Source organism: Onychomys torridus, chromosome 8, assembly GCF_903995425.1.
Source record: "Onychomys torridus chromosome 8, mOncTor1.1, whole genome shotgun sequence".
Taxonomy (NCBI): Eukaryota; Metazoa; Chordata; class Mammalia; order Rodentia; family Cricetidae; genus Onychomys; species Onychomys torridus.
In genome coordinates this window covers 59537340-59561178 of record NC_050450.1, presented here as the reverse complement: position 1 = coordinate 59561178, position 23839 = coordinate 59537340, and the positions used below count along the sequence as shown (strand labels likewise).

General features: G+C 41.5%; 1 pseudogene; it reads left to right on the top strand.

Annotated features, from left to right (window-relative positions):
* Positions 1-23839, top strand: part of LOC118589947 — a 100305-nt pseudogene that overhangs the window by 23599 nt on the left and 52867 nt on the right.

Genomic DNA, 23839 nt, shown 5'->3' with positions numbered 1-23839 from the left:
GCAATTCACATGGCACCTCCCAGAACAAAGAAAGGTTGTTCTGAGGGAGAAGGCTTCTGAATCAAATATACCTTGAGTCCTCCAAGTCCTGTTTCCAACATGTGAGGTGTTTTCAGCAATATGGACTTACCTTCACCTTCTAAATGGCAACCAAGGGCAACAGCAATAGCCTCTATTGTTTTGGGAGGCCCTTGTACTCCCCTAACTAACAAACTCAAAAGATGTTTCTCATGACTGTTAGTAGAGGGTGTATTAGTCTATGGCTTTTATGGAAGTAATATCATCCTAAATTAATGTGTGTGCCTATATGTGTACATATGTGCATATACACATACACTTAGAAATAATACATGTAATTTTAAGTACATATAAAGCAATGTGATTCTCTAAATAATATCCTTAGTGTGATTTATCCCTCTTCTTTCTACTTCTATATTCTCCTTCTTCCCCTCTCCCCTATTACAGACCCACACACTTCATTTTGCCCATTTGTCCCTTAGAAGAACCTTATCATTCTATTCCCCTCTCTAGAGACCCTTCCCACCCCATGGTCCCTTTCTTCTTCCCTAGTTTCCTGCAGTTATTCCAGGTTACATAATGACATCTGAAGATTTGGAACTAGAAACCACAAATGAGAGAGTGTTTTCCTAGGTCTTAGTTACCCTGCCTAATACATTTTCTAGTTACCTCCATTTACCTGCTATCTTAGTTTGAGTATTTATTGCTGTAAACAGACACCATGACCACAGCAACACTTATAAGAAAAACATTGTATTGGAGTGGCTCGCTTACAGTTTTATAGGTTCAGACAATTATCACCATTGTGGGAAATATGGTAGCATGCAGGCAGACATGGTACTGGAGAGCTGGCTGAGAGTCCTACATCTGGCAGGCAACAGAAAATCAACTGAAACACTGGGTGGTAGCCTTAACACAGGAAACCTCAAAGCCTACCCCCACGTGAAACATGTCCTCCAGCAAAGCTATACTCACTCCAACAAAGCCACACCTCCCACTCCTCATGAGATTATGAGCCAATTACATTCAAACTACCACAACTGCCAAATTCATGATTTCATTTTTTTTACATCTAAATAGTATTATATTTTGTATATGTACCACATTTTCTCTATCCATTCATAAGTTGAGGTATTTGCATTGTTTCCATTTCCTAGCTATAGTAAATAGAGAGACTATGACCATGCTGAGCAAGTTTCAATAGAGTAAGATGTTTAGTAATCTACAAATATGGGAGTTCTTCCCATTTTCTAGTGTCTTCCTCAATCTGTTTCTTCGGGGATTTGAAATTTCAAGTGTAGAATCCTTTCACCTCTTAGTTAGGCTTATTCCTAAATATGTTATTTTCTTTGAGGCTATCATAAATGCAAAAATATTCATGATCTCTTTCTCAGTGTATTTGTTGACAGTGGCTTGTAAAGCTAGTAAGTTTTGATAAGTTTTTGTTTGTTTGTTTGTTTTTTTATCCTGCCACTTTGATGAAATTGGTGATCATTTATAGAAATCTTCTGGTGATTTTTTTGGGATCTCTTACATATAATGTCATATCATATGTAAATAGAGATAATCTGACTTCTTTTCCCATGTGTTTCCATTTAATTTCTTTCTCTTGTCTTAATGCTCCAGCAAGTACTTTGAGCACTATATGAAAAGGATTGGGGGAGGGGTGATGGAGAGGAGACTCAGCAGTTGAGAGCACAGGCTGGTCTTCTAGAAGACCTGGGTTCAATTCTCAGGACCCACATGGCATCTCACAACTTTCTTTAAGTCCAGTTCCAGGGTTTCTGACATTCTCTTCTGAACTTTGAGGGCACTTCACACATTGTGCACAGATGTACTTACTGGCAAAATACCTTTACCCATAGAATGAAAAATAAAATGAAAAAATTTTTAAAGAAAGGCACGGGAATAGTGGACAGTCCTATCTCATCCATGAATTATTTTCCTTTCTTTTATTTATTATATTTGTGTGTTGATTTTACACATCAGCCATGGGTTCCCCTGTCCTCCCCCCTCCCGCCCCTGCTCCCACCTTTCCCCCAGCCCCTCCCCTCCATTCCCATCTCCTCCAGGGCTAAGACTCCCCTGAGGATTCAATTCAACCTGGTGGATTCAGTATAGGCAGGTCCAGTGCCCTCCTTCCAGGCTGAGCAAAGTGTCCCTGTGTAAGCCCAAGGTTCCAAACAGCCAGCTCATGCACTAAGGACAGGTCTGGGTCCCACTACCTGGGTGCCTCCCAAACAGTTCAAGCTATTCAATTGTCTCACTTATCCAGAGGGCCTGCTCCAGCTGGGGACTCTACAGCCCCTGGCTCATAATTCATGTGCTTCCATTCATTTGGCTGTTTGTCCCTGTGCTCTTCCAATCTTGGTCTCAACAATTCACACTCTTACAGTCCCTCCTATTTCTCAACAATTGGACTCATGGAGCTCCACCTGAGGCCCAGCAGAGGACCTCTGCATCCACTTCCATCAGTTATTGGATGAGAGTTCCAGCACGACAGTTAGGGTGTTTGGCCATCTGATCACCACACTAGGTCAGATCAGGCTTCCTCTCCACCATTGCCAGTAGTCTACAATGGATGTATCATTGTGGATTTCTGGGGACCTCTCTAGCACTTTGCTTCTTCCTGTTCTCATGTGTTCTTCATTTATCATGGTCTGTTATTCCTTGTTCTCCCTTTCTGTTCTTGATCCAGCTGGGATCTCCTGCTCCCCTAAGCTCTCTTTCCCTGGAACCTTGCCCTTCATTACTCCCACTGTTGTTCAGGTTGTTCATGTAGATATCATCCATTTCTCTGTCATTGGGTGATCCCTGTGTCTTTCCTAGGGTCCCATAGCTGAGCAAATGCCCTTGTGGTATGATTGAGCATTCCTTGGGTATATATCCAAGAGTGCTATTGCTGGGTCTTGGGTGAGATGGATTTCCCAATTTTCTAAGGAAGTGCCAAATTGATTTCCAAAGTGGCTGTACAAGCTTGCATTCCCACCAGCAGTGGAGGAGAGTTCCCCTTGCTCCACATCCTCTCCAGCATAAGATGTCTTCTGTGTTTTTGTTCTTAGCCATTCTGACGGGTGTAAGATGGTATCTCAGAGTCATTTTGACTTGAATTTCCTGGATAATTAGGGATGTTGAGCAATTCCTTAAATGTCTTTCAGCCATTTGATCTTCCTCTGTGGAGAATTCTCTGTTTAGTTCTATAGCCCATTTCTTAATTGGACTGATGGGCATTTTGATGTCTAATTTCCTGAGTTCTTTATATATTCTGGATATCAGCCCTCTGTCAGATGTGGGGTTGAAGACATTTTCCGCATTCTGTAGGCTGTCACTTTGTCTTGTTGACCATGTTCTTTACTCTACAAAAACTTCTCAGTTTTAACAGGTCCCATTGATTGATTGTTTCTCTCAGTGTCTGTGCTACTGGTGTTATATTTAGAAAGTGATCTCTGATGCCAATATGTTCAAGACTACTTCTTACTTTCTCTTCTATCAGGTTCAGAGTCACTGGATTTATGTTGAGGTCTTTGATCCACTTGGACTTAAGTTTTGTGCACGGTGACAGATATAGATCTATTTGTAGCCTTCTACACATTGACATCCAGTTATGCCAGCACCATTTGTTGAAGATGCTTTCTTTTTTCCATTGTACATTTTTGGCTTCGTTGTCAAAAATTGTATGTTCATAGGTGTGTGGGTTAATGTCAGGGTCTTCAATTTTATTCCATTGGTCCACATGTCAGTTTTTATGCCAGTAACAAGCTGTTTTTATTACAGTAGCTCTATAGAGGAGCTTGAGGTCAGAGATCATGATGCCTCCAGAGGTTGTTTTATTGTACAGGATTCTTTTGGCTATCCTGGGTTTTTTGTTTTTCCATATGAAGTTGAGTATTATTCTTTCCAGGTCTGTGAAGAATTGTGTTGGGAATTTGATGGGGATTGTGTTGAATCTGTAGATTGCTTTTGGTAAGATCACCATTTTTACTATGTTAATCCTGCCTGTCCATGAGCATGGGAGATCTTTCCATTTTCTGACATCTTCTTCAATTTCTTTTTTTCAGGGACTTAAAGTTCTTGTCATATAGGTCCTTCACATGCTTAGTTAGAGTAACCCCAAGGTATTTTATAACATTTGTGGCTATTGTAAAGGGTGATGTATGTCTGATTTCCTTCTCAGCCTGTCTATTGTATATAGGAGGGCAACTGATTTTTTTTTTTTAGTTGATCTTGTATCCTGCTATGTTGCTGAAGGTGTTTAAAAGCTGTATCAGTTCCTTGGTTGAATATTTGGGGGTCACTCATGTATATTATCATGTCATCTGGAAATAGGGCAAGTTTGACTTCTTCCTTTCCAATTTGTATCCCCTTAATCCCCTTATGTTGTCTTATTGCTCTGGCTAGAACTTCAAGTACTATATTGAATAAGTATGGAGAGAGGGGACAGCCTTGCCTTGTTCCTGATTTTAGTGGTATTGCTTTGAGTTTCTCTCCATTTAATTTGATGTTGGCTGTTGGCTTGTTGTAAATTGCCTTTATTATGTTTAGGTATGTTCCCTGTATTCCTGATCACTCTAAGACCTTTATCATGAAGGGCTGTTGGATTTTGTCAAATGCCTTTTCTGCATCTAGTGAGATGATCGTGTGGTTTTTTTCCTTTGAGTTTGTTTATATGGTGTATTACATTGACAGACTTTTGTATGTTGAACCACCCTTGCATCCCTTGGATGAAGCCTACTTGATCATGGTGGATAATTGTTTTGATGTGTTCTTGGAGTCTGTTTGCCAGTATTTTATTGAGGATTTTTGCATCAATGTTCATGAGAGAGATTGGTCTGTAGTTCTCTTTCTTTGTTGCATCTTTGTTTGGTTTAGGAATCAGGGTAATTGTAGCCTCATAGAAGGAGTTTGGTAATATACCTTCTGCTTCTATTGTGTGGAACAATTTAAAGAGTATTGGTATTAAGTCTTCTTTGAAGATCTGGTAGAATTCTGCAGTGAAACCATCAGGTCCAGGGCTTTTTTTGGTTGGGAGACTTTTGATGAGTGATTCTATTTCCTTAGGGGTTATTGGACTATTTAAATGGTTTTTCTTGTCTTGATTTAACTTAGGTATGTAGTACCTATCCAGAAAAATATCCATTTCTTTTAGATTTTCCAGTTTTGTGGAGTAGAGTTTTTGAAGTATGACCTGATGATTCTCTGGATTTCCTCATTGTCTGTTGTTATGTCCCCCCTTTCATTTCTGATTTTGTTAATTTGGATGCTCACTCTCTGTCTTTTGGTTGGTTTGGATAAGGGCTTGTCTATCTTGTTGATCTTCTCAAAGAACCAACTCTTTGTTTCATTAATCCTTTGTATTGTTCTCTTTATTTCTATCTTATTGATTTCAGCTCTCAATTTGATAATTTCCTGGAATCTGTTCCTCCTGGGACACTTTGCTTCTTCCTGTTCAAGAGCTTTCAGGTGTGCTGTCAAGTCACTAGTGTGAGATTTCTCCAACTTCTTTATGTGGGCATTTAGTGCTATGAATTTCCCTCTTAGCACTGCTTTCATAGTGTCCCATAAGTTTGGGAATGTGGTGTATTCATTTTCATTGATCTCTAGAAAGTCTTTAATTTCTTTCTTTATTTCTTCCTTAACCCATTGGTGATTCAGTTGATCATTATTCAGTTTCCATGAGATTGTAGGTTTTCTGTAGTTTTTTGTTATTGTTGTTGTTGCTGTTGTTGACATCTAACTTTAAACCATGGTGGTCAGATAGAACACAGGAGGTTATTCCAATTATTTTGTATCTGTTGAGATTTGCTTTGTGGCCAAGTATGTGGTCGATTTTAGAGAAGGTTCCATGGGGTGCTGAGAAGAAGGTATATTCTTTTTTTGTTTGGGTGGAATGTTCTGTATATATCGATTATGTCCATCCATTTGAATCATAGCATCAGTTAAGTCCATTATTTCTCTGTTAAGTTTCAATTTGGCCGATCTGTCCAGAGGTGAAAGTGGGATGTTGAAGTCTCCCACTGTTATTGTGTGGGGTTTTATATGTGGTTTATGCTTTAGTAATGTTTCTTTTACATATATGGGTGCCCTTGTGTTTGGGGAGTAAATGTTCAGAATTTAAACTTCATCTTGGTAGATCTTTCCTGCGATGTGTATGTAATGTCCTTCATCATCTCTTTTGATTGATTTTAGTTTGAAGTCTATTTTGCTGGATATTAGGATGGCTACACCAGCTTGCTTCTTAAGACCATTTGATTGGAAAGTCTTTTCCCAGCCTTTTATTCTTAGGAGGTGTCTGTCTTTGAATTTGAGGTGTGTTTCTTGTATGCAGCAGAAAGATGGGTCCTGTTTTCGTATCCATTCTGTTAGTCTGTCTCTTTTTATAGGTGAATTAAGTACATTGAAATTAAGGGATATTAATGACCAGTGATTGTTCATTCCTGTTATTATTTTTATTTTTTGGTGTTTACTTGCTGTGGTGTTATCTATTGCCTGTGTTTTCATGGGTGTATCTGACGTCCTTAGGTTGGAATTTTCCTTCTAGTGCTTTCTGTAGGGCTGGGTTTGTGGATAAGTATTGTTTAAATCTGGTTTTATCTTGGAAGGTCTTGTTCACTCCATCTATGATGATTGAAAGTTTTGCTGGGTATATTAGTCTAGGCTGGCATCCATGTTCTCTTAGTGTCTGCATTATATCTGCCCAGGTCCTTCTGGCTTTCAAAGTCTCCATTGAGAAATTGGGTGTTATTCTAATGGATTTGCCTTTATAAGTCACATGGCCTTTTTCCTTTGCTGCCATTAATTTTCTTTCTTTATTCTATATGTTTAGTTGTTTAATTATTATGTGGCAAGGGGGCTTTTTTGTGGGAGTCTAGTATGTTTGGTGTTCTATAGGCTTCTTGTATCTTCATAGGCATTTCCTTCTTTAAGGTGGGAAAGTTTTCTTCTATGATCTTGCTAAATATATTTTCTGTGCCTTTGAGTTGGTATTCTTCTCCTTCCTCTATCCCTATTATTTATAGTTTTGGTCCTTTCATGGTGTCCCAAATTTCTTGGACATTTTGGGTCATGGCTTTGTTGGCTTTAGTGTTTTCTTTGACTGATGAATCTATTTCTTCTACCATATCTTCAACACCAGAAATCCTCTCTTCCATCTCTTGCATTCTGTTGGTTATACTTACCTCTGAAGTTCCTGTTTGTTTACTCAGATTTTCTATTTCCAGTATTCCTTCTGCTAGTGTCTTCTTCATTTTTTCTATTTCCCTCATCAGGTCTTGAACTGTTTCCCTTGTCTGTTTTTTTCATGATTTTCTTTCAGGGACTTATTGTTTTCTTCTGCTTTATTTGTCCTTTCCTCTAGTTTTTTATAGCATTCTTCCCATTTTTTTGTTTGTCTGTTCCCCCACTTTATTTTTTATTTCTTCTATATAAGGTCTCTAGCCTCTTCATGATGTTACTTATAAGGTTGTTTTCTTCTGCTTCTTCCATTCTGTGATGTTCAGGTCTAGCTATTGGAGGAGGACTAGGTTCTGGTGATGCTGCATTGCTCTTTATTTTGTTGTATGTAATTCTGCTTTGATATCTGTCCATCTCCTTGTGCATTCATTCTTAGGCTTATCAGTGCACTTGGTCCAGACAGAGCTGACCGATTTAGGGACCCTCTCTCTGATCCAGATGGAAGCTCTGGGCTGGATGGGAGCTCTGATCCAGATGAGATTGCTGGCCGGATGGGAAGCTGGCAGCTGGACTCTGAGTCTCAGGAAGTCCCTGGGGTCTCCTTATCTTGTCCAGATGGGAACTCCTCTTGTCCAGATGTAAGTTCCAGAGTAGGATAGAAGCTCTGGTCCAGATGGGAGTTCCAGGGTGAATGGTAGCTGGGGGCTCTCTGGTCCAAATGGGATTTCTGGGGCAGGATGGAAGCTGGAGACTGGTCTCTAAGTCTCAGGAAGTGGCTGGGGTCTAGGGCAGATGTGTGGGGTGGGCAAGGTGTGGGGATTGCAGGGTCTGCCTGTAGTCTTGATAAAGGGGAGCCTTCCCACAGGGCCCACTGAATGGCCTGGCCAGAAACTGGGGCCAAGTTGGGCAGGTCTTCCTGGGATGGCCCAGGGGTGGGGCCTAGAGGCAGGTGCCTCTCTGACTATAACTCCAAGCACTCACCAAATTTTGTCCATTTCTTTTAGATTTTCCAGATCAGTAGAATACAGGTTTTTAAGACTATTTCCTTGGACCATTCTGAATTTCTTTGGTGACTGTTGTAATGTTTCCCTTTTCATTTCTAATTCTAATTGGGTCCTCTCTCTTTTATGGTGACATTTTATTTGTACTAAAATGTGATTTTATTTGTATGTTAATAAATAAAGTTGCCTGGAGATCAGAGGTCATAGCTATTAAGCAGAAGTCTGGCAGTGGTAGCACATGCCCTTAATCTGATCACATGGCAGGAAGAGTCTCTGTGTGTTCAAGGACACAGCCAAGCATGGTGACACACACCTTTAATCCTAGTACCAACCACAGACACCTGGAGGTCTGTATAGACAGGCAGTGATGAGGAAGTCATGTGGTTGGGTTTAGAGCCAATGAGAAGGCAGAACAGAAAGACAATAAAAAGACAAGACACAGGAAGAAGGTCTCTCTCTCTCTCTCTCTCTCTCTCTCTCTCTCTCTCTCTCAGGAAGTGATGACAATGAGTGGTAAGCTAAAGGGAGTTGTAGCTCTTGCTCTGATCTCTTAAGCTTTAACTCTGTATTTGGCTCTATGTTTCTTATTTACTAAGACCATTTAGAATTTCATCTACACTCTTTTTTTTTTTTTCTTGGTTAGTTGAGGCAAAGGTCTGTCAGCCTTCTTTATCTTCTCAAAGAAATTACTCTTAGATTCATTGGTTCTTTGTATTGTTTTCCCTGTTTCTATTTCATTAACTTCTGTCTGCTTTTGTTATTATCATTATCTTTTGTCATCTACTGGATTTGTGGTTGGTTGGTTCTTGTTTTTCAAACTCGTGAGTCTCTTCATTAAGTCATTTATCTGTGCTATTTCTGATATCTATTGTAGGTACTTGGACCTACAAATTTCCCTTATAAAACTGCTTTTAACTCACCCCAGTGGTTTTGTTCCCTTGGGTTTTTTGTTTGTTTGTTTGTTTTTGGCTTTTTTTTGTTTCTTTCATTTTCATTTAGTTACAGAATTTTTCTTATTTCTTTCTTGATTTCTTCTTTGACTTATTATTCAGTAATAAATAGCTTCATTTCTATGAATTTGTCTATTTACTACAAATCCCAAGAGTAATTTTCCCTCCCTTCTGTTCCTCCCAGTCCCCCCCTTCTCTCCCCCAGATTGACTCATCCTCTGTTTTCCTTCAGAAAATAACAGGCCTCCCAGGGCTATTAACTGAGCATGGCATAACAAATTACAGTACGACTACACACAAATCCTCATATCATGGCTGAGTGTGGCAATTCACTCAGGGGGTCCCAAAAGCAAGCAAAAGAGTCAAAGAAACCCCCAATGACACTGTTAGGAGTCCCAGAAGACCACCAAGATACAGAACCATAACAAATATGGAGAGCACCTGGCTCAGACCCAAGCAGGGACCTTGATTGTCACTTCAGTCTCTGTGAGCTCCTTATAAGCCCTGATTAATTGATTCTTTGTATCATGTTCTTGTGGTGTCCTCAACCCGACCTTCAGGCTCTTATAATCCAGATTTTATTTTTTAATCCTTTTTAGCCAGCTTTTTATTAGAAAGCATTGTCATTAATATTTAAAGTTACTGTTGAAAAGTGTGCATGTTGATTGTAGTAATTTTGTTGTTGTTTGTCCTTTGTGCTCTTAGTCACATTTGTGTTTTGGTGATTATTTGTTTTTCTTCCACCATCTCTTAGCTCTGCTTGTTCCTCTCTTCACTAGAAGTATTCATTCCAGTATTCACTGCAGAACTGGCCTGGTAGATATGAATTCTTTAGCCTGCTTGTATCATGGAAAGTTTTTCTTTCTCCTTTGATTGTAACAGAGAGTCAAGGTTGTCATCCATGGCTTCTAAAACATGGAGACATTGCTGCAGGACCTCAGGCTTTCCAAGATTCCATGAAACAATCAGCTGTTGTTCTGATGGGTTTGCCTTTGTATGTGATTTCTGTTGGTTTGTGCCTTAGTTTTCTCTTCTAGCTTTCACTTCCCTGTCTTCATTCTGTATATTTAATGCTCTAACTATAATATGTCATAGGAAGTTTCTTTTCTGGTCCTTTCTATTTGGTATTCTTTATGCTTCTTATATCTGCATTGGTTTATCTTTCCTGAAATGGGGAAAGTTTTCTTCTATGGTCTTGTTGAAGGTCTGGTATGTTCATTGACCTTCATCTGTGCCTAAAATAAAAAAGATTTGGTCTTTTCATGATATCCAATGGTTCCTACATGATCATCCAATTTTTAAATTTTTGGAATACTTGCTTGTGTGATCTAATTCTTCTACTTTATGTTTGAGTCTTGGTATTCTATCTTCTACTTGATCCTTTCTACTTCTAAAACTTTCCTTTGAGTTTCCTAACTCTTTTTTGAGTTTTTTCAATTTCATCTTCATATCAGCTTGAGTTCTCTTCACTATTTCTATCTCTTTGTTGAATTCAGTTTTTCAGCTCTGGATTATCTTGGTGTTTCACTCAGTCTTGTGTTTGTGTTTTCTTGCACATGACTCAGGCAAGTAAACTCTTTGAGTTTATTCTCTTTAAGTTCATTGAGATAATTGTTTCTGACTTCTTTAAACTCCTTAATTCTTTGAGGTTTATAATTATTCAACTAAATTCTTGGTCCTAGGGTCTCATCGAGGTAATTCTCACTGGACATTATTTCTATGAGACTATTGAATTGAGAGGGGGGAAAATATTTTCTTGACATTTCATCTTGTTTTTGCAATGAACCCTTGGCATATAGGCTTCTTTTGTTGCTTCTGTTTCTGATATGGGAACAGCAGGATGGGCTTACACACAGGATGTGCCACCATGCCTCAACCTTGGTTTAGGAAGACTGCAGGAGGACTTCATCAGCCTGGGCTGAGGCCAAGTCTAGAGATTTAGAAAGGTACAGTCAGGGAAGTGTCAGACAGACTCACTAGACTGGACCTAAGCATTGGATTGTGGGCCAAGATGAACATGAAGGATAGATGTGGTGTAGGCAGCCACAGGTTGATGGGAGTTGCTGGGGTGGCTGTGCCAGGAACAAATATATATAGCTTACCAGTGTCTCTGTACCACATGGCAGGGCTAGAAGATTCATGGTGGAGAAGGACCTGTGAGTTAGTAAGTCCCAAAGGAAGGAAGAGGTACTAAGAGGAGGTCATGATCCCTGGGAAGCAACTGCAGGCCTATTAGGAATTGGGAGGGGATGCTCCAGAGAATATAGGTAGAATATTTAAGTCTCCATACCACCAGTGTAAGTTAAGATGTTCTTGGTGATCAAGTGGGTCCCATGGGGAGGCAGAGGGTCTAGAAGGAGATCAGCATCTCTAGGAAGCAGCTGTGGAATAAGAAGATTGGTGGGATGCTGTGTCTGGGAGTTCAGGTCTAGCATAAGCTTTATTTATTTGTTTAAAAAGTTTATATATCAATATACTGTAGTTTCATAGTATCCATTCCCAACTCCTCTCTTCTCACTTTCTCAAGACACCCTCCCAACATATCTGCTCCCATTTCAAGTCCTCTCCCTTTATTTTGTTTTCTTTTGTAGTTTTTGTTGTTGTCATTGTTGATTTGCTTGTTTTTTTTATTGTTGTTGTTTTTTAAACCTCTTAATCTAATTAGTGCTGCCTGATAGAACAATGACTGACCTTGTTGGGTTGGTCTTGTGTAAGTCATGTACAAGCAACTATAGCTGTAGTGAATTCATGAGCACAACAGCCATGTAACATCCAGAAAAACACATCTCACGGGAAACACTCCTTCCTGTCCTCCAGATCTTCCATTCTTTCTGCCACCTCTTTTACAGTGTTCCCAGAGCCTTGGTGACTCCACTTAGAGCCAAGCACACAACAGACACTTAAACAGCATTTTGAATATGGGTCTCTACATTATTTGCTGCCTACTACAGAGAGAAGTTTCTCTGGACAAGGTTGAAAGAAACATTAATCTGATCTGTAGGAATAAACACAAACATTCAGAAGGCAGATTAATAATATGTCCATTTAGCAAAACAACAGCAATATGCCCTCCTCTAGGACCTAGGACCTCCTGAGTCAAGGCCTTAGACCACATTTACAGTACTAGGCATGAATTCCCTCCCAGGAAGTTCAAATCTAATCTGAAATTACTCAAATCAGCTTGGTGTGGTAGTGCATGCCTTTAATCCCAGCACTCGAGAGGCAGAGGCAGGTGTTTATCTGTGAGTTTGAGGCCAGCCTGGTATACAAAGTGAGTTCCAGGACAGCCAGGGCTGTTACACAGAGAAATCCTGTCTCAAGAGAGAGACAGAGACAGAGAGACAAAGAAAGAAAGAAATTCCTCAAATCTAATTCAAAAGCAATTGGTTACACTATGACCTCCCTGAAACTGTTGCACCAGTGAGAGTGTCTTGCATAGCAGGTCATTACTGCAGCATTCAGGGTTCCACCAGGTAATAACATTCATAGATTTTCTCAGTGGCTTCATAACACCTAGTACTATAAAAGATACCCAGGATGGAAGAAGCTGGATGTCTGTTCCAACTTGTTTTCCCTACATCCTATAATAAAAGTATGTTCTGTCTTCAGTAATAGGGTCTTAACTCAAGTTCTGGTAGACCACCAAGAGCAACGGCACCAGGCTTTGCTGTTTTTGGAGTCTCTGCATCCTCTCTGACTAGTAACTCTCAGGGAGGTACTCAATGCTTGGCACTGGGATTTCCCATTAATAACTCATGTCTTCTGAGGAAAACACAGTACACCCATTGCTCACTAGCCTACATTATTTAAGTTATATTATGATTAGCTTACAAAGTGGTGTGTGTCCATAACATCTTCCAAACATTATTAGTTTTGGTTAACTCATCCCCACACACTCCTCTTCCCTGGTATACCATCTCTATCCTCACTTCAACCTTGAACCCCATTTTCATAACACAAGTGATCTCTGCCCACGCCACTTAAGACCACTTCTCCTACCCCTCTCTTGGGCTCATTATAGTTTCCTGATCTCTAGAGACACTCCAAATAAATCTAACATGGTCCCACCTCTAGATGAAAAGCTACAGGCAATTAATAGATGCTGAGAGAGAGAGACTCAGTCTTCTCTAGAGATGAGTCCCTTGTAGGTTATCCAATCTCAAGTGGTCAACAAGTCTAGCAGCACTAAATGGACTCAAGAGAATGTATGTATTTGTGCGTGTATGTACGTATTTATGCATGTATGTATGCATGTATATATATGTGTGTGTAACAATCAATGAAGAAGAAAAGATAAGCTTAGTGAGAAAGAGAGGACACAGAGTTAGAGGGGGCAGAGAAGTTAGAGAAGAGTAGAAATGATGTAAATACAGTATGTATATAGGAAATTCTCAAAAATTAACTTGAAGTAAACTTTAAAAAAACAAATTAAACATATAAATCTAAATATAACAAGCAAGGATCCACATATGACAGAGAAAATTTGGCATTTGTCTCCCTAGGCACAGGTTATCTCACTTGATAGGATATTTCCCATTTCCATGCATTTTCTGTAGATTTTTTAAATTGGTCTTTTCATTTCATGTATGTGTATGTTATGGATACATATGTGTATGTATATTTGTATATGTTGGGCATACATATGTTGTGAGTTGCACTTGTGTGTGTATGTGGACACCCTGAATTGATGTTGAGAATTTTCCTCAGTTGCTCTCTCTTTATTCATTGAGGCAGAGTCTCCCATCATCTACATCCAGAGCTTGTCAATGGAACAAGTCTAGCTAGAGATCTTGCTCTGGGGATGCCTGTCTCAGCTTACTGAGCTTAAAGTAATAGAGGACCACAGTGTCAACACAGCATGTACATGGTGTCCTGGGATCCAAAATTCTAGTCCACATGATTCTGCTGACAGGTATTTAACTTCTGAACCATCTTGCTGCCCAGTCGCTTTTGAAGTGTGACAGAACTGAAGAGGATTTACATGTGTACCTGGTAACAGATATATTCCAGCTGGAAGATTTTAGAGAGAATAGCCTAGGAAGAACTGATCCATCCCTTTGTACCTAGGGAAGACATGGCCTGAGCCAGGTAGACCTTGGCCACAGACATGAGTGGTCAGCCTGCTACACTCAGATGTTAGATGTCATCCCACAGAATACAATGAAAGCAGATCTGTAGATCCTGATCTCAGAAGTAACTTTGCTGCTGAAGCCAGTCTCTCAAGGGCTAATTGTGTGAACAGATGCTACACTCTGTACCCTAACCAAATTCTCTTCAGCACTTTGGCCAAGACAGAACAGGCAGCTACCTTGTATTTTGGGCAACCAGAAGGTGCTGAGGTATACACTTGGATTATGGTCCATGGAGCATCCTCCTATCTGCCTTATATTGAGTTCCTTCCAAAGATGCTAAGATGAGGTTTGTAGTCAGGTCCAGAAGTGAAGAGAGGACTCCTCAGATGCACTGGTTGGAGGAAGGGGGAGTAGAGCAGGAGAGAGGAAGCCTGCAAAGTGTACGTGGTGAACGGTGGAGCAGGTTACATCAAGAACAAATGTGTTCATGTGTTTTCCATTGGCAGGACAGGAAACAGAGACTGGGAAACTTTTGTTATTCTTGTTGTTTGTTTGATTGATTGACAGATTGACTGATTGATTGATTGGTTGGTTGGTTGGTTGGTTGGTTGGTTGGTTGATTGACAAATTGATTGATTGATTGATTGATTGACAAATTGATGATTATAGGTTAGGAAGTTTTCAAACTCACCATATGGAAAAGCTATCTCTGAGCTCCTGATTCTCCTGCCTCTATCTTCTGAGTGATGAATTACAGGACTACACCACCATGCTCAATGGTTTTGGGTTTTTGTTGTATGTTTGTTTAGAACATATATATTAAATTGTAGTTCTGGAGTCGGGAAGTCCAAATAGAGACTATGACTGCTCAGCTTAAGAAAAAAACATTATATAGGCAAGTGGGTACCTTCAAGAGAGAAAGGGAACCCCTTGCCTCAAAAGCTTGCCCATTCCTAAAGGAAAAGTATTGACCAATTAATACGGGACCTGCCTCCATGACTCCAAACACTCACACTAGATCCTTTTCCCCACACTGCTACGCTGGCAAATGAGTTTCTACATAAGTCTCAGTGGGGAAAAAACATCCAAACAGTAGCCACAAACAAAGTTTCTTATTACCAATGATCTCTGGAAGGCAGTACAAAATAAGCCAGGGATTGCCAGTCCTGGAAGACAGGGACAAGTCCTTGTCCTGACTATAAACTTTAAGGCATCCCAAGACCATCTCAACAGACCATGAATCTCAGGACTTACATTGAGTCCATTGTCTGTAATCTCCACAGTGTTTCATGGCCTTCTGCAGTAGAGACCACAGCCCCCAAATTACAGAAGGGAAGACTGAGCTCAGTGGAGCTACTGGATCATACCATAGATTGAATGAGGACAAAGTTGTATGTGAACTCATCCTTTATGCTCAGCCCTAAGAGCAGGTCAGGCACAGAGTAAGACATGTATAAATATCTGGTATGTGGATGAAGATCTTGCAGCATATTATAGGTCAAGTGAATACTTGAACTAGAACCTTCTACTCTAAAGCTCACATTCTTTGTACTGCACTGTTCAGAATGACCCAGTGCCCATGGGCAGTCTGTTGTACAATGTAGGCAGATGCCTACTCATGTCCAGTTACTGAAGAATGAAAAGAAGGGGGGAAGAAAGGAATGAAAGAACAAACAACTCTACTGTGTACACTTATGCTCCATCCTTTTCTCCCTTATTTTGGAATCATTCCAGAAATATATCAGAACCAAGGAAGAGAGAATCTTTACTGCACACAGACCTGGGAAACAAGGGATTTTCTCCAAAATTTCACACAGCTACTACTCCTACAAAAATCTTGCCCAAGAGGCTGGGAGACTTTGGTCAGGGAAAGCTGGCATCAATGTGTAGCAGAAGAGAGAGGACATCTAATTGAGATCCAAGACTTATTTCACCCAAGCCCAGAGACCCAGAAGAAGCCTCAATTAGTTGTATTAGAAGGGGCTGCTGGGATTGGGAAGTCAACACTAGCCAGGAAGGTGAGAAGAGCCTGGGGGGGAAGGCCAGCTATACAGGAATCAATTCCGGCATGTCTTCTACTTCAGCTGCAGAGAGCTGGCCCAGTGCAAGCAGCTGAGTCTGGCTGAGCTCATAGCAATAGACCAGACTGCACCCAGGTCTCCCATCAGGAAGATCCTGTCTCACCCTGAGAAGCTGCTTTTCATCCTGGATGGCATAGATGAGCCAGCATGGGTGTTAGAGAAGCCAGATCCTCCACTCTGTGTGCACTGGAACCAACCTCAGCCCGTGCACATGCTCCTGGGCAGTTTGCTGGGGAAATCCATTGTGCCTGGGGCTTCCTTGCTGCTCACAGCTCAGACCACAGATCTACAGAAGTTTATTCCATCCTTGGGGCAGCCACGTTGGGTGGAAGTCCTGGGTTTCTCTGAGTCTGGGTGAAAGGAATACATCTACAAATATTTCACAAAGAAAAAAGAAGCAATTACAGAATTTAGCATGGTTGAATCAAACCCAGTGCTCTCAACACTGTGTCTGGTGCCCTGGGTGTCCTGGCTGGTCTGCACTTGCCTGAAGCATCAGATGGAGCAGGGAGAAGACCTCTCACTAACATCACAGACCACCACAGCTCTCTGCCTGAAATACCTTTTCCAGACTCTCCCAGATAGTGCCCTAGGAACCCATCTCAGAGGGCTCTGCTTACTGGCTGCTAAAGGGATCTGCAAAAGAAGGACTCTGTTCTGTAAGAGAGATCTCCAGGAGCAAGGGTTATCTGAGGATGTCATTGACACTTTCCTGAAGGTGGGTGTCCTTCAAAAGCAAACCAGCTCTCCAAGATACAGCTTTGCCCACTTGTGTCTCCAGGAGTTCTTTGCAGCAATGTCCTGCATCTTGGGGAATAATGAGGAGAAATGTGGTGATGTGGAGAACAACAGAATTGTGGAAACACTGATAGAAGTATATGGAAGGCAAGACCTGTTTGAGGCACCCACCATACGCTTCTTATTTGGCCTTTTGAGTGAACAAGGGGTAAATGAAATGGGGAAGATCTTAACTACCCATTTGCCTCTGCACACCTTATGGGAAATGCTGGATAAAGCCAGGGCATTGTCCCAGCAACAACATCTGTATTCTCTGGGGTTGTTTCATTGTTTTTATGAGACTCAGAATGAAGAGTTCCTGACACAGGTGATGCGCAATCTTCAAGAAAAAAAGGTGTGTGACCGGACAGATATGACACACCCAGTGTTCCAGACAAACGTGAAGCACCTAGTGGTGCAGACAGACGTGGATCTCATGGTAGTCACTTTCTGCATTAAGTACTGCCACCATGTGAAGAGGCTTCAGCTGAATTGGGATGGACATCGGGGACAAACCCTGACAACCCCCAGGATTGTTCTGTGAGTATCCAGACAAGGTCCTCTTTCTGGCTTCCCTGTAGATCCCACGAGCACACATGTTCTGAGCACCAGCAGTGCTCTTAGCTGGTTCCAAGTCATCAGGATACAAGTCACTAGTGGCATCTAACTGCTGAATCTGACCACCTTTCTCTATTTGCCACTGTGTGCCTGACTATGCAATGGGGCTAGGAGCTTTTATCTCACCCTCTGCCTCGGTGAGGACCATCCACCTTCTCTGATCCAAATCTTCTTCACCCTTCACAAGATAAAATAACCCACAGTGACTGATTCTCTCTTACCATACTTTCTCTCTGAGAAAATGCTCATTCAGCTCCTGCAGGCATCATCCTCCTCCCCCCATGACTGTGACCTTGGCCATGAGGTCTTCACCCATCACCTCAGAATGCACATGTGTGAGAGTCCCTGTTTTCCCTGACCAGATGATTTTTTTATGTATCAATGAAGGTAGTATGGCCCTGGTACTCAGTCTGAAGATTTCCTGCCAATCCCGGCAGCCAGAAAAGACTTCCCCTTCCAGGGTCCCTTTTTAGTGTGCTATATTGGTTACTCAGTATCAGGGTGTATCTCTCTCCCTTCTAGATGTTTCACACCATCAATGTTCATTAAGCACTCATTTTATGACAGGAGGAAAAATCCAGTTGCTGCTATGAGAGCCTCAAAAATTGGAAATAAGGCAGTCAAGTGCACTAATTACATAGGGTGTGACACTTGCAATGATCAGACACACACCAAGTATTAGGGAAGAGAATGCTCACTCAAGAAAAGGAGAGATTCTGAAGGGAACAAATGTTTTTCTTTAAGTCTTCTGTTTTTAACATGTTGAAGCTTTTCTCTGGATAAGCAGAGCTGGACTTACTGCCTAAGTTTGAAATCCCATCATTCGGAAGGCTAAAGCAGATTTCTAGAGTTCTGGTTTTGACACCAATCTGAACAACTCAGCAAAAGCCCACATGAAAAGTAAATGACTTAAAAATAGAGGAGCAACTGTTAGAGAACAGGAAGGGGAGAGGAGAGAAAATGGGTTAGAGAGCACTGAGAAGATCAAACTATGTTACACACATATGGGAACATTGTCTCAGTGACTCATTTTCTATGATTAGAATGACCTAATTAAACTGACCTTATATTATTATTATTATTAAACATACTTGTTGTAAAAGAGTGAGGATGTATCAATTATCAAAACAAATTAAATTAGTATCAATCAGAATTCCATTTCTCAGAGAGGACAGCATTAAGAATTGGGTTAACTGAGCTTGGTCATGCACACCTCTCTTCCCAAACTCAGAAGGCTGAGGCAAGAAGGTCAGAAGTCCCAGTCCAGCTTGGGCTACATAATGTGACACTGTCTCAAAATACTGTGGGCTAAGGATGTAACTCATTGATAGACAGATTGTCTAGTGTATTGGTTAATTTTTTGTTGCTGTGATAAAACACCATAACCAAGACAACTTATAGAAGAGTTTATTTGGGCTTATGGTCCAGAGGGATCAGGGTTCATCATGGTAAAAGGAAAGGATGTGACTGGAACCCAGCTGAGAGATCTTTCTTAAACCACAAGCAGGAAACAGAAAGTGTGTACTGGGAATGGCTCAAGACTTTGCAAAAAGTCTGCCTCCTGTAACACACTTCCTTCCACAAAGCCCAGCCTCCTAAGCACTCTTAAATAGTACCACCAATCAAGGACAAAGCATTCAAATGCTGTCACTCTTGGTTACATCTCATTCAAAACACTTCATTTAGGAATCCCAAGATCCTATTTTCTACACAGCCTGAAGTAAAGAATTGGGAAATACCTATTAATCTTTTTTGATATATATTTTTCTACAATATAACTGAGATACAATATATCTGTTATCTTATATTCATATTTATTTTCTTACTGAACTAATACCATTGTCTCCTGTTACTAAATGTCTAGTTACCATTCTGAATAATATTATGATATTCCCTATGGAGAATACCTTGGCCAATGGACTGTTTCCCTGTTCTTTGTCATTTAAGGTTGTTACTGAGTGTCTATGGTTATACACAAGTAAGCCTTGAAGGACCTTGATGCAGATATTGCAAACAGAAGTGCTCTGATGTGGACCTTCAGAAGAATTCTAACTAGTTACAGAGACAGGCCAGATAGGGTGAGAGAAGCCAGGAACACCATCCTACTTGAAAAGGACAGTGGCCTTAGAAGCCTGGGACAATCCCATGGGAGAGGGAGAAGCTTGAACCACCAGTGAGAAAGTGAAGTTAAGAGGAAAAGACAGCCAGACAAGGCAAGGAGACAAGCAGGAGGCTCACAAGGGAAACACTACAGAGGTGGAGCCTGGCCAAAGCCAAAGGAACAGAGAGGACCAGCCCAGGGAATTAAGGTATCAGAGGGTGCAAGGTGAGCAGCTTCTAAGTATGAGACTCTTAATGGCACCTCAGGTTTTTTTAATTAGTACATGCTGAAACTCCATTTTCAGTGTAAATACTAGCCATGCATCAAAACTGCCATCCTTTCAGGGCTGGGGGAGTGGTTCCATGGTTAAGACCAGTTGCTGGTCTTGTAGAGAATGTGGATCCATTCCCAGCACCCACATCAGATGGCTCACAACCACCTTTAACTACTGTCCCAGAGGATCCAAATCACTGATTCTATCCTCTGCAGGCTTCTGCGTGTATATAATGCACAGAGACAAACAGGAATACCAATGTACACATAAAGTAAAAAATAAATAAAGCCTTTTTAAAGAAAAAACACTACCCTTCAATGTTTAGTTTATTTGGTTTCCTTGACATTTCTTTGGTTTTGTAAAATTGGAAGTAAATAGCCACACTTTTTTGTTTCAGTTCAAGTTGGCCACTGTTCATCTGTTTCTGGGGTTGTGTTTTTTTTTAGTTTGCTATTTTGTTCTGTTTGTAGTGTTTGGGATAGAATGTTGCACAGGACAGGCTTGGAGCTGCTCCTAGCCTCTTCAGTTTGCAGCTCAGGCTGGCTTAGAACTCACTATTTTCCTGACTTCGTATGCTTGGTTTTTCACATTAAAGGAATGCACGACCACTCTGAGCTGATCTCTCTCTCCCCTCCATTTTTTCTCATTCTCTCTCCCTTCTCTGCAGTCTTCTATTCTTGTAAAGATGTAGGGAACATGTGAACCAGCACATCTGGAGTGTTTATAATCACGCTCAACATCCCACCACAGTCAGGGTAGCCATCTCTGATGAGCTCTTTTCCAACCTCCTCTTTCCAGTTTTCCTTCATGACACTCTAGAATTCTATTCCAAAGGAAAGCAGGTACATTCACATCAAAAGAAAGAAGACTGTTTGAGTTATCAAGGGCCTCCTTTGTGCCTGGCCTTGTGATTAATACTGTAGATTAAAAATAAAAGATGCCATCCACCAGTTCATACCATGTGGGACACGTAGACTGAGTCAGAAACAGACACACAAAATGAGAACACAACATGCTATGATTAGGATGTAGATGAGGAACCACCCAGAGGAGAAGATCAAGATGTTAGAGCAAAGGAGCATGTAGAAGCTGGTGAATCCTGGGGATGGCATATTGAGGCCTGGTGCTCAGACAGTTAGAAATCTAATCTGCTGTGTATCTCACACTGTGTACACACAACTCACATCCCTCATTGCCTCCCCCACCCCATATCTCTCTCCTGCAGGTCCAGGTGGAACCCTATCACAGATACTAGTTGGAAGATTCTCTTCTCTACTCTTGAGTTCACAGGAATCCTGGAGGAGCTGGACCTAAGTGGAAATCCAATTAGCTACTTTGCACTGTGGAGTCTTTGTAGGACCCTAAGATGCCCTGGTTGTCACCTTAGGACATTATGGTGAGTCTGGTCTGGGTTCTCCCCTGAAACAGGGATGGATGAAATGGAGACCATACACAAAACCTGGGTCTAGGGTAAGGATTGGTATTCACCAAATATTCACCATAGTATCTTGACTATACCTGTGATAGATGCCAGATTGGCTATGATAAATGGGATTCTGTTTTGGGGGATCATTAAGACTGATATTTATCAAGGATGTCACTGTCAACAGCCCCATGAGGACATCAGTGGAGCAAACCTACTACAGAAGTTACTACAGGAGAGCTGAAGAACATAGAGAAAGAGGCTAAATGGAGCAGAAGGGGAGAAAGCTCCAGGCCCAAGGAATGGTGTCTCCCCCATTTCCTCCTGCTCTCTGCCTTTGTAACCAGCCTTCTAAACTGTTTATATGGACTCCATCATTACTAAGATTTCACCTAACAAGTGAGATCATGCCCTATGGCTGGTGAATTTTCTCTTCATATAACTCTTGAAATATAACTGGGAGCTGTCCTGGGCCTTGTGGAGCTCTGCCATGGCCAGTAACAACAGAGCAGTGGTGCCCAGCCTGTACTCCATTGCTCCTGCTGCTCAGCTATGGGAAACATGGAATTATCCACTCAGACTAGAAAAGGCACTCCAGAGAGCTAAACACTGCTAACACAGCACACCAGGCCTCAAAAAGGGAGATCTGAGCTGAGTTCCCAAGAGCAGTGAGCCCTGGAGAAGCTGGTGGTGAGCATCTTCCATGCAGGCTTGTTGACTGTGGCCTCACATTCAGACACTGTGTGGACCTGGCCTCAGTGCTCAAGGCCAGCACTAACCTGGCTGAGCTAGACCTGCAGCTGAATGACCTGGGAGACCGTGGTGTGAGGCTGCTGTGTAAGGCCCTCAGGAATCCTGCCTGCAAACTCAGAATCCTATGGTAAGTAAAACCCTGAGATTCCTTCTGGGTAGGAGGCACAGGAAAGGACATGGAAGTATGCAGAACACAAGATTATAGAAAAGAAAAGGGACAGATAATGCACAGTCAGCGTGGCTCCTGACCAGCTGTGCCACTAATACCCCATGACTTAAGCAAGTCACTATCTTCTCTAAAACTCAGTTTCCTCATCTATCAAATGGAATGTCATATCCATCCATCTTGCGAATTGTAATGACACAAAATGTACATATGTAAAAACAAAGATAATACCAGGTAGGTAGCTGGGCTTTGTGCAATCTTATATATTAAGAAGACTATTATCCTAACAGATCCCAGGTTTGCCTTACTCCAGAACATGACTTCAATCATTTATTCATTCATGTATCTGTGCATGCATTCATATCAGGACCCCTGTGTGCCAAGTACTATTATAGGCCCTAGGGATACAATGACAAACACACATGGCTCTGTCCTCCTGAAGCTGTGTGGAAAGAGACAGACATAGATCAAACACCACCACATGACTCCGTATTGACAATCTCTGCTGAATGCTGTGGAGTCAACAGTATTGTGAGAATTTCATGTTGTGAAAGAAGCCACATTATTAAGTGGCTCAGGAAGGTTTTCTGAGGCCTAAAAAAAGAAGTAATACTCAGTTGGGCCCAAACTGAGGCAGAGTTGGGGAAAGCTCTGGAACAGAAAGAGGCTGGAGCCATGGAGAGTCCCCATGTTTCACACCCACAGCCTGAGATAGTCCTCTGTACCAGAAAGTGCCATTCTCCCATGCACTAGAGTTTCACACAAGCTGGGAATCCTCCAAACTACAGCCCTGGAGACCCTGGTCCTCCACTCAGGCCCTTCATGCTGTCTCTGAGCTTCTCCCTCTCCTGTGCCTCCACCTCCCCAGCACAGGACCACAGCCGGTTTCTAGAAGAACTTCCCAGAGGTTGCTGGCCAGTACCTTTCATGGGCTCACAGAACCACAGAGACTCCCTTCCCCTGTAGTGAGAGTCTTCTGGTTCTTCCAAGCAACAGGAGAAGTTCAGCAGGCCTGTGCCCTGAGACTTCCCTCTGTTAGGCCTTCTGCTTCAACTCTATTATTGTTATTATTATATTTATTTATGTGTATGTATATGTCACTGGTTCTCAAGCCTCCCAATGCTGTGACACTTTAATACAGCTCTTCATGTTTTGGTCACCCAAAAGCATAAAATTATATTTCCTTACTTCATAACTGTAATTGAGCTACTGCTATGAATTGTAATGTAAATATCTGATATTTCCAATGCTCTTATGCAACCTCTGTGAGAGGGTCATTTGACATCCACACACACAAGTCACAACTTACAGGTTGAGAACCGCTAGTGTATGTAAGTCCAGGTGCCCTCAGAGTCCAGAGGAGTCTAATCTCCCAGAACTGGAGTTACAGGAGGATATGAGCTGCCTGAAGTGGGTTCTAGGAATTGAACTCAGG